This window comes from Pseudomyrmex gracilis, unplaced genomic scaffold, assembly GCF_002006095.1.
Source record: "Pseudomyrmex gracilis isolate BER0280 unplaced genomic scaffold, ASM200609v1 scaffold_1243, whole genome shotgun sequence".
Taxonomy (NCBI): Eukaryota; Metazoa; Arthropoda; class Insecta; order Hymenoptera; family Formicidae; genus Pseudomyrmex; species Pseudomyrmex gracilis.
This window is the reverse complement of record NW_018021827.1, coordinates 16,051-27,808: the sequence shown is the minus strand read 5'-3', so window position 1 is coordinate 27,808 and position 11,758 is coordinate 16,051. Positions and strand designations below refer to the sequence as shown.

The 11,758-nt window shown below is 31.8% G+C and overlaps 1 protein-coding gene across 1 annotated transcript in view; it reads right to left on the bottom strand.

Annotated features, from left to right (window-relative positions):
- The window catches only part of LOC109861995 (cathepsin L), a 24,046-nt gene that overhangs the window by 4,778 nt on the left and 7,510 nt on the right, over positions 1-11,758 (bottom strand). The window lies entirely within an intron of this gene.

Sequence of the window (11,758 nt, the reverse complement as noted above, 5' to 3'; positions counted from 1 at the left end):
TCAAGGAGGTGTACAAAACGTGTAAATTACGTCATTAAAGTGTACTACACTTTCAAGAAGAACAGTGTGTAACGACGTAACTCAACGTCACTTCCGGCAAGAAAAACCCTAAAGTGTACACTTTACACTAAAGTGTATAAAGTGTATACAAGAAAAACAGACCTAATGTACAGAGGAGTGCACCATATCGTTCCGCTCCAAGAGAAGTTTTTTTCTGAAATTTTTCTTCTGGCTGCTTCTACTACCGCGCGCCGTACTCTTTCGATCTCCGCCAGCGGCCCGAGATTGAAGGAAAACGACGCGCGGTAGTAGAGACAGCCGGAGAAGACATTTCAAAGAAATACTTCCCCTGGAGCGGAACGATATAGTGCACTCCTTTGTACATATATATGCACGTAAATGAGGGGCACCCTTAGACCTTAGACCATATATACTCATAAGCCTGTGCCACACTACGGATTGGGATTGAGATTGTATTAAAATTCGACCAATCAGAAGAAAGAAAATCAATCCTAAGTTTACTGATCTTCGCTCTGATTGGCCAAATTGCAATCCAATCTCAATCCTAATCCGTAGTGTGACATAAGCTATAGACACGGCCTGTAGATATGAATCATAGAGCTTATACTCATGGAGAGGCCCTGCCTATATGCTAACCATAGAGAGGGCTCCGCCGGGAGGATCGACAAAGAGAGATATATTTCGATATATTTTGTCTCAACTGTGGCTCCCCCACTCCGTGTTCTCTGTTATTCTCTTCTATAAGAAGTGGCCACAGTTGAAACAGAAAAATATCTCTTTGTCGATCCTCCTTGCGGTCGCAGGGCCTCTCCATGAGTATAAGCTCTACGATATGAATCTACGAGTCGAGGTGAAGCAAAGATAATATCATCTACGTGACGTCACATGTGGGCATTTCAGCAATTGTTTGGCTAAACGCGTAGATGATATTATCTTATCTTCAAGGCAGTTATCTGAAGCCGTCTATAAACGCGCCTTTGCTTTGCCTACATGTGACGTCATGTAGATGATATTATCTTTGCTTTAAGATAGTTGTCTGAAGCCGTGTCTATAAGTATATATGGTCTAAGGCTAATATTACATTTGTCGTACGACAAAGATTTTAAGTATGTTGATTGGCTATCAGATAGAGTTTTATAAAGAACTGTATTTGATAGCCAATCAATGTACTTAAAATCATTGTCGTACGACAAATGTAATACTAGCCTAAGGGGGCACCAACATGTACAGTTTTGACGGGATCTCGCAGTAGGAACTGAGAAGGTTAAAGAGCGTAGGATAATCATAATTATAATAATTATAATTATAATATTACTAATTATTTTTGTTGCTGAGTTTATTTGTTTTAGATACGTGCCTCGAAAAAAAAGAGATTTTGTGATTTATATATATAATTTAATATAATATAATGTAATTGTTTATGTATATAATCGTAAATATTCTTTGTAGTTATTTATAATAATTTCTTATAACTTACTATATTTTATATTATATTCTTTATATTCTGTTATATATTATTACATTACTTAAATATTCAGTTTTGTTAAAATAAAAGAACGTATTTTTATTGTTTTGAATACTGGTAAGGTTTTTGGCAGTTTCCCTTATCTTTGCAACAAATGTTGGTATTCGTGATTTCTGCCAAATAAAATATTAAATTAAGTGTTATTTCTATGTTTATTTATTTCTATTGTCTTTAAATCCTATCTTCTTAATATTTTTTTATTTAAATGTTATTAAAAAACTAAACAAATAGTATTAAAACACACTCCACGTGTTAATCATGAAAAATTATTTGGGTCTTTACAGAACCTTAGTAATGTCGGAGTTACAGCCAATGTTTTCAATTCTAGATAAGTTTTCGATAACTTTATCTAGAAGATATCTCCCGAAATTGGTTCTCCTTATTGGTTCTCAGAGGAATTTATCCAGAGGATAGCTATCGGGAGGTATGAAGAAATCGGCCGTTAGTACGGCAGTAATGCTACATTTAAAGGCGCATGCGCGAAAACACAGCTTTTATGGGAACCTAATTAGCTGTACAGTGCGCATACACAAAAACGCGACTTCGCAACAATACTGCTCAACGGTTGAGAGATCATTACTTATGATAGGACTATTCTTCAAAATAGTTCTGCTGCGGTTCCAAAAGTATGATCCAATCATAAGTGATTATCTCTCAACCGTTGTGCAACTGTTGAGTTGTCTGAACGCACTCATTGGGTTGAGAGATAATCACTTGTGATTGGATCATACTTTTGGAACCGCAGCAGGACTATTTTGAAGAATAGTCCTATCATAAGTGATGATCTCTCAACCGTTAAGTTGTCTAAACGCACCCATTGTGCGAGCTGTCCGCGATAGAGAGCATCACAACTAGGATCTCTGTCTTTGTCTCGTCGTCGCTGATTGGTTGAAATTTATACGAGTACAGTCCAAGACAAAAGAACAACGAAAAGTAAAAAATGACTGCATTTAGCAGAAATCAGCGCTCACAGCAATTGCTAATACGCAGTCATTCTTTACTTTTCGTTGTTCTTTTGTCTTGGACTGCACTCGTAAGCGCTGATTTCTGCTGAACGCAGTCATTCTTTACTTGCATTAGAAATTAGAAACATAGATTTTAGGAATACCAAATTTTACATCCTCGTAACTTTTAAACGGAAAGAGATAATTCAATTCTACAAATTGTGCCAAGTTGTGCTGTCAACAGTGAAGAACTAACCAAGTTGATCAATTTGCGGAACCAACTTGGCACAATTTGCGGAATTGGATTATCTCTTTCCGTTTAAAAGTTACGAAGATGTAAAATTTGGTATTCCTAAAATCTATGTTTTTAGTTTTCAGTGCACATCGCAAATTAACGATCTGACGACAATTTGTCACTAAGAAAAGTTGTTGCATCTGTCCAGCACAACTTGGCACAAGTAACAACAATACAAAAATATTACATTTTTTTACTCCCAGGTGTGTTTTAGTGTTTTAATAGGTTTTTAAAATCAAAGCTATTCAAAACTTTACGATTATTTACAGGTGTTTGGCAGTTTATCTTTTCTAAAAAAAGTAATTTTACAACACAAGTTATAAAATATTAAGAAATATTATACAAAATGATAAATTATTCTGATATGTAATGCTGATGGAAGATTTATGTAGCATTAATTTTTTAAATCTTTATCAGTGTTTTTACCTCATCGGAATAATATAACAAAAAGTGCTTAACGGCACAACATGGCACAAGTTTGCATTAGTTTGTTTAAAAAAAATGAGCTCGATTGCGACAAAGTGCGGGGCTAAGAAAAAGTTTGTTTTTTTTTTTATTTTCTCAAATATGGCTTAATATATTAAGCTGCGCTTTGCGGCAAAGTAGCGCAACTCTAGCACAATACAGCACAATCAAGAAAACTTCAAAATTCAAAAAGTGCGGGGCTACCTAAAATTTAGTTTTTTGTAATTTTCTGAAAAATTGTTTAAAGTATTGAGCTACGGTTTGCGGCACAATTCGGCACAAACTTAGCACAATATGGCACAATAATAAAAAATACCAAATTCAAAAAGTGCGAGGCCAACTTCATACACATAATTCTACACCAAAATTTTCGGAGATTGAAAAAATATTATTATTGTCAATTATGTCATGTCTTTCTTTCTTGTTATAGTACACTTGTTATAGTACACTTTATGACCACAAACTATCAAATTACAAGATAAACTATTCACATTCAAATTTAAAGTTGGAGATTCGAGACTTGAGAGCTGAAATTTGAGATTGGAGACGAGATCTAAGATTTAAGAAGCGACTATGAATTCGAGCCTAAGAATTAAATGACGTTCTAAGCAGCTTCACACAGCTCTTCTGTGCTTGACACTGTATTTGTTTGTGTCTTTTTGTTGAAAAGCGACCTAGTTTACGCAAGTGGCACAAACGACTTGGACATGTCAGTGAACAAACTATATGTTTGACAGGAATATAAAAAAAAAAATATTTATGCTTACAACGGAAAATAGTATTCAAACAATATGTTTCTTGATTTTTCTTAAATCACGTGACATAATTTTTGAAAGTTTTATTCTATACACGCCTCAACAAAATGGCAAAAGCAAACGGGAAAACAGAACAATTGTTGAGTGCGCTCGTACAATAATAAACGCACAAAGGATCTCACATAGGGCTGCCAAAGTATCTCTTTTAAAGAGAATATGTCCTCTTTTTTTGTCGCGATCTTTTCATTCACTCTTTATTTTTTATTCTGATCTTTTTTATCCTCTTTTTTCTTAGTTACTTCCTTATTCAATCTTTTTTGTATATTTTCATAATTATTGATTAGACAAAACATATACGCGCTACGTGCAAAACATATATTATTTATCATAACGCATGCGCGCCCTTACGAAAAAGAACTACTGACACTCTGACAGTAATATATTGCGGCAGTGGTACGAAAAAATTACTGACAATTCTGTGTAATTACCAGTAATATTCTCAGTGATTCCTGTAATACCTAAATAATATTCTTATGTGATTGTCAGTAATATTTATATTACTGACTTTATTTATATGTAATTGGCAGTAGTTCTTTTTCATAAGGAAAACTACATAATTACCTTTATTTTTTGTAATTTTTTAAAATTAGATTAATTTTTTTAAGAATAATTTTTAACTTTTCATTAATAGGATATTTTATTTTTTTACACCCATGAGTAAAAGAAAATGCATATTTTCTTTTGAATTGAAAGCAAAATATACATGTTTTGAAGGTATTGATGATTTTAAATACGTTGCTTTCTGTTTGGTATGTAAGACTAAAGTTTCTGTTGGAAATAAAGGGAAATATTATCTGCAACAACATATTGAATCAAAGAAACAACAGTTATGTATCCGATCCATAGACATCAAGCAAATTAGAGTCTTTGGTAAACTTCAAAAGTAAAAACTTGGATAAGAAAGTAGCGGCTGTTGAAGCAACCTTAGCATTTCTTATTTTAAAACATCATATGAGTTTCAATTCATCTGACTGCACAACAGATTTATTGAAACATATTTGACTCTGAGACTCTGCTAAACATCTGTCATCTGCTAGAACAAAAACAGCAATGATTGGGAACAAAGTTATTGCTTCCTATTGCATTAGTAGAATTACTGAATCTGTATCTAATATTCCTTTTATATCAATATCTACAGATGCAAGTAACCATGCTTCAGAAAAAATGATTCCGATTTTGATACAATACTTTACCATAAATGAAGGGATTTGCACAAAATTTAATAATTTGGAAACTTTACTTAATGAAAAAGCACAAACAATTTGTGATGTATTTATAAAAACTTAAAAGAAATGGAATTTGATGGATAAATGCATTGCTTTTTCAGTAAATAATTGCAATAGAAATTTTGGTGGAATGCGCAGAGCTGGGACAGAAAATGTATATAGCTTAATAAACCGGGAAATGCAAAAAGATTGATATTGGTTGTTCAGCACACATAATACACAATGCTGCAAAAAAGGCTTGGAAACATTAAGTATTGATGTCCAATCAATAATTATGAAAATATACAATCATTTATATACTGTACGAACAAAGAAGTTGAAAGAATTTTGTGAATTTGTGGACATTGAATACAGGCAGTTGTTAAATCACAGTCCAACGCGTTGGCTATCACTGTTTCCTGGTTTAAATAAAATCGCGTTTTACAAATGTATCCCGTCCTAAAGTCTTATTTTTTATCTAGCGACTGTTACCCAAAAAATGTGAAAAACTTTTTTAAATCAAATTTAAGTGAGGCTTCTTTGTGGTTCGCTCACTCAATTATGTATAATTTTCATGAAAAAACAAAAAAAACTAGAAACAGAAAAAATTATATTATGGAAACTATAAGTATCTTAAAATGTTTAATTATTATACGTGAACAGCAATTTGAGCAGTTCTTTCTATCAATAAAAGTTTCTAGTATTCTGCAAAGTATATTACAAGATGGTTTCGACTTCCAAGTTACTAATTTTACGAATGAAACAATTTGTTGCTATAAACAAAATGTTAGACTATATCACTTCCTGGTCTCATCAATTTCATAAGTTAAATATTTTTGAATGGATGTCTCTTACTAATGTATCTGAATGGCAACAAGTTGCTAGTGCAATAATATTTATTAATTCAAAAACAGAAAGTTATATTGATGATGTGAAGTGCTTCGATCAATACAGTAACTTAAAACTATATATCAAAAAGAATATTTATAGTGATGACTTTGAAAAAATGTCACCAAACTTAAAGTGGATCACATATTTCAAACTATCAAATAATTTAGAATTTTATTCTAAAATATTAAAAATTTGTCAGTACTATTTTTCAATACCAGGACATAATGGCAATGTAGAGAGATTATTTTCGATAATTGGGGCAAGAGAGTAATGGACAAGAGAGTAATTGTCTCAATATCAAAAGCATAAAATCAATAATGTCAAAATAAGTCGTCAAAAGGGCCAATATGAGCCTTAGGCACTGCTGACGGTGTACAAAAAAGTAATTCCAGAAAAAATTGATTAATGTTTCGATTCCTTTATTGAATCCTCTTCAGAAAATATATAAATACATGACCTACAGTTAACGAAAAAAGATATCAGTATGCAAATCTACTTAAAAATAAAATATAAAAGTCAAGAAACTTACATGTGTCACAAAACCGAACAAATCACTGCATTATCATCGACAAAATTAACACAATTAAAAAGAAAAACATGATAAAAACATGATTTTCATTGTGGTCAAACAAAATTGTAAAAATTATCAAAAAGTTCAAGTAAATTAAAAGCAAGAAACGAGACAACGTTACAAGAAACCGTCAAATTGAATATTATTGACAAGAAATGTACGGTAAGAACACAAGTAAAAACAAGTAAAGAGGGGGAAACAAAAGCTGTCAGTAATGCGGAAAAGAGAGTTATAAAATCTTTAACTTATTGACTAAAAGTAAATATACATTGTCTAAAAACTCCGTGTCGCTCTGCAGATTCAAACTATTAATTTGTTTCTTAATATAGAGCATTTCAGATATCAAGCGTTTAAAAAAAGAGCGTTCTTGATCTAGAATTCTAACATTTTCCCAGTCAAAATCATGTGAGTACTCCAATCTATGATCAGTAATGACCGAACTCTGCGAGGTATTACGACGGATGTGGTTTTTATGCTCAGATATACGAGAACAAATAAATCTTTTTGTTTGACCAACATAAGATGCAGAGCAATCTTTGCATTTAATGTGGTAAACCACATCCGACTTCGTATTATGCGAAAGTTGGTCTTTATGCACCCCAGATAACCAAGACTGAGTGATCATATTTTGCAAAGTTTGCAATAACACATTATGCCAGTACAATGTAGCCAGCATTCAAACATAATCTGTTATTTCAACTAGTGTCGCCAGAAAAACAGAAAAAAAAAAGAATATAAATGTCATGCCGCGATGCAAATATTATTGCATCAATCAAGCAGAACTTGCTCAAAAAATGTAGCAGATTTGAAGCATAACGTGCTATTGTCATTTCATTCTTCATTTATTTCTATATTTTTGCTGTGTTGTTTTCTTTACGTATCGTGCCTACATAATTCACTCACTATGATGACACAGCTGAGTGGAATCTGCTGCATTAAGTGCTGATTAAACCTGCGTGCATACTGCTGGCATACTGCTATCATTTGGCTATCGGGGACCCTAATAAATCTTGACAAATTGCCCGAATTAGTAAACGCGACACGCATACCATCCACAGAACTAACAAAGTCAGTCACATCTTTTGAGAATGACCGGGAAAACAGAAAGGTGAAAAAATTTTTTGAGTCCTCTCCATCCAGAGCTCTCCTCAGACGCCCACTTACACCCACCGTACCAAGGAAAAGACCCTTCAGACGTTTTCTAATTATCTCAAACAACCACCAATCAAAAATTCGTCCAAGGGTAAAACTGTCTCTTTTTTTATATACTGCCATCTTTTAGTAAGACCATCGACAACCAACTCAATCGGAACATTTGTAAAAAGAGATATCGCGTCCAATGAAATTAAGTCAAAACAATCGTCAATGTATATGCCAGACAACTTTTCAACCAATGAGAAACTATTAGCAATATGACTAGAAGAAGGCGGAAGGCTCTTAAAAATAATGCGATTTAAAAAAACTGCAAACCGATGTAGCGGGGTCTCGATGGACGAGACAATTAATCTCAAAGGATAATCCGGCTTATGGATCTTTGGAAGGCCATAAGCTCTCGGAATAACAGCCTTAGAAACATTAAGGTACTTGTAAACATTATTGGAAATATATTTTTTATGCAACCATCTTCTTAAAAGATCTTGCAAATTATTTAAAATTCTATTGATCGGGTTACGCTTCAACTCAACATACGTATTGGTATCTGATAAAAGTGTTGACATTTTTTCGTTATATGATGTTCTGTCCAACGCAACAACAGTATTTCCCTTGTTAGCTCTAGTAATAAGAACATCTTTGTTATCCTTAAAAAACAATTTTGTAGCTGACAAGGATGCTTCTATTTTAGAACGTTTTTCACGATTTGTGAGCATTTTATTAAGAATAGGAACAAAAAAATTTCTAAACTCCATTTTTTTAGGGATGGAGATTTCTAACGTTATTTTCTAAGTGTTTTATGGCATCAACAACTAACGGTTCGCCCTCAACCGGCGGGGGCAAACAAGTAGATTTGCATACTGATATCCTTTTTTGTTAACTGTAGGTCATGTATTTATATATTTTCTGAAGAGGATTCAATAAAGGAATCAAAACGTTAATCAATTTTTTCTGGAATTACTTTTTTGCACACCGTCAGCAGTGCCTAAGACTCATATTGGCCCTTTTGACGACTTATTTTAAAAATTTTGGATCCTTTTGTCTTTCTATCTCAATAATGTCAGTACCATATAATTATAAAAATATAACATATAAGGAATTTTATAATAAAATAAAAAGTAATAACAAATTACTATTAGAAGTTAGGTAGCTCAAAAAAATATGAGACCTGTGACTGAAGATACTGTGATGTTTTTAAATTATGTAAGTATTAGCAATAAGAATTTATTGTTTTGTTTTTCATTTATAAATGTTTTATTTAAAGAATAATCTAAATGTAAACGTTCTTTTTCCAAAAATTATATTTTTTTAAAACTTAAACAGAAAACGGCTCAAAGATATAAACACGAATTAATAATAATAGACCAAGAAGCCAAAGATCAAGGTGACGGTAGATAATTCAAAAACTTCATGAAATGTATTCTGGACGTTTCGATCTTTAATTGTAGATCATCCTCAGCATACTACATAATAATACAATATGATTAATCGAATAGGAGAAACGTGAAACATGTACATAAATAGATAAAAATATTAAAAATAATAAATAAATACGCACTTAAATTCAACATGTCAGCACAAAACCGTCGACAATGAATTGGCAAGCACAAAGAGTCAATGTAATAGTCGACAATAAACACACGATGTTTATGTATCGAGGTCTGCATTAAAATAATAATCTGGTGGTCAATGTAATAAGATTGTCAGAAAGAATAAAAGTCCATTTTTAAGTAGACTTACTTTTAACGGCAAGATTAAAAACCGTACTAAATTGTCACTGAGCTCACCAAAACAAACAACGAACGGAACAATGCATGATCGTTTCACAATAAAGATAATACATGTATGAGAAAATGAAACTGAGAGTAATGTTCGAGAGATGATGAGAAAGGGAAGAAAGCGCCAAACAACACGTGATAATAATCACATGACTGTTCTAAAGTTTCTTGAGTAACGGTGAATAAATTGAATCAAGAAGGTCAGTATCTTTCATTGAATTTACGTCCGCTTTTTGAATCTTAATATATAATATCTCTGAGATCAATCTTTTGTGGTAATAATGTTCTGTGTCAAGAATTTTAACATCCCACTGGAAATCATGGCCCGAGTCACTACGGTGACAATTTATAACAGATTGCTGTTCGTAATTTTTATAAAAATTGCGTTAATGTTCGTTTAGTCTCGTTTGTAATCGTCTTCCTGTTTGGCCTACATAGGAAGCGTCACAAGAAGAACAATTAATTCTATAAATTACGTTGTTACTGGAACCATGTTCTAATTGATCTTTGTGAGTTTTTATGAAATGTTTTAGAGTGTTCAAACATCTATAGGAACATTTAAACTTCATTCTCTTTAAGAATCCAGCCAAATTGTCAGTGATCTCAGAGACAAAGGGAATAGTAAAAAACTTCTCGCCCTCTCTCACATCAACACTACTAGGAATAGTCATACAGTCATTATTAAGCTTAGTAAAAAATAAGTAGTGTAGTCTCTTGTTAAGAAATTTTAGAATCAGGTCCAACGGAAAATCGTTGGATAATAAAGTAGTTATAACGTGCTTTTGACAGGTTGTCTTGGTGCAATTTCGGATGTGATAACAAAATCGCTCGATCTACAATATTCTAAATAAATATATTTATTTATAAATATATTTTATTAAAAAATATATTTATTATATATTTTTTTATATAATAAATATAAATTTTTTGATGAGTATGAATAAATATTATATTTGCATGTTTTGATATATTGGTTTCTTTTTGTTCTCTTTTTTTTGGGAGAAAAGTTCTCTTTATATACTTTTGCCTTCTGGCAACCCTAATCTCACAAAAACTCTTGGCTGAATCAGTAAATATGGCTGTATACCTCCTAAATCGTATGTACCCAGTAAACAATTTGTTCGCAATTTGCCGGCAAATTGTCACCAATTTTAAGCAAAAATACTCAGCAAATTGGCATCAACTGTGTCCTCATTAGGCTTCGATTTTGTTGCCAAAACTTGTCGACAAAAAGTAACAGTAAATTGCTAGCAAAAACCGAGCAAAGCTTGATAACATAATCTGAGACCAAATTGACGCCAAATATGAAGCAAGATCTGCGCAACACGATTTGATAACAAAATGACATTGATAATATAAAAAAATGACTTAGACTTATAATTTATGTCCTCAAATAAGTTTTCTTGGTTATTCTCTATTTTGTTTAGTATTACTTCGCAGAAAAAATCCATTGTGTCAGATAATCATTTCGACTGGATTCGAACCTGGAATCTGGAACCTTCTGATTATCAAGCAGGCACTCTATTAATTTAGCCATTGAAACTTTCACAATCAATTACTTTAAAACTAATATGTTAATGGCATTCAGTGCTATTGTTACTGATTCTAAATACAACTATTTGTTACTAAGTAAATCAGAAAAATTTTAACTGTTTTCTAGTAAAACTAATTTGTTACTGACATCTAACTTTAAGAAAGACATTTTTTCACTGCAAATCAATGATATTATTATTGAATCAATTAGTGAAATTTTAATTGATTCTACTAAGAGAGTGCAGTTTGGCCATAATACTTAATCGCTTTTCATATCTGTTTAGGAAAATTCAATTATGTACTACTAAACGATAAATATCTCGTACATGCATAATATGTTACATTTTTTGATTATATATTTTAATAATAGAAATATTGTAAAATTATTTAAACTTAAATATTATACAGACAATTAATTGTTATAAAAAGTATAAATATTAAAATATTTCACATAGATGTCATTTTAATATTTATATAATTATTGTTAATTTAATATTCAAATTTAAACATAATGTTATATATATTATGTATAAAGATTATATATATATATATATATATATATA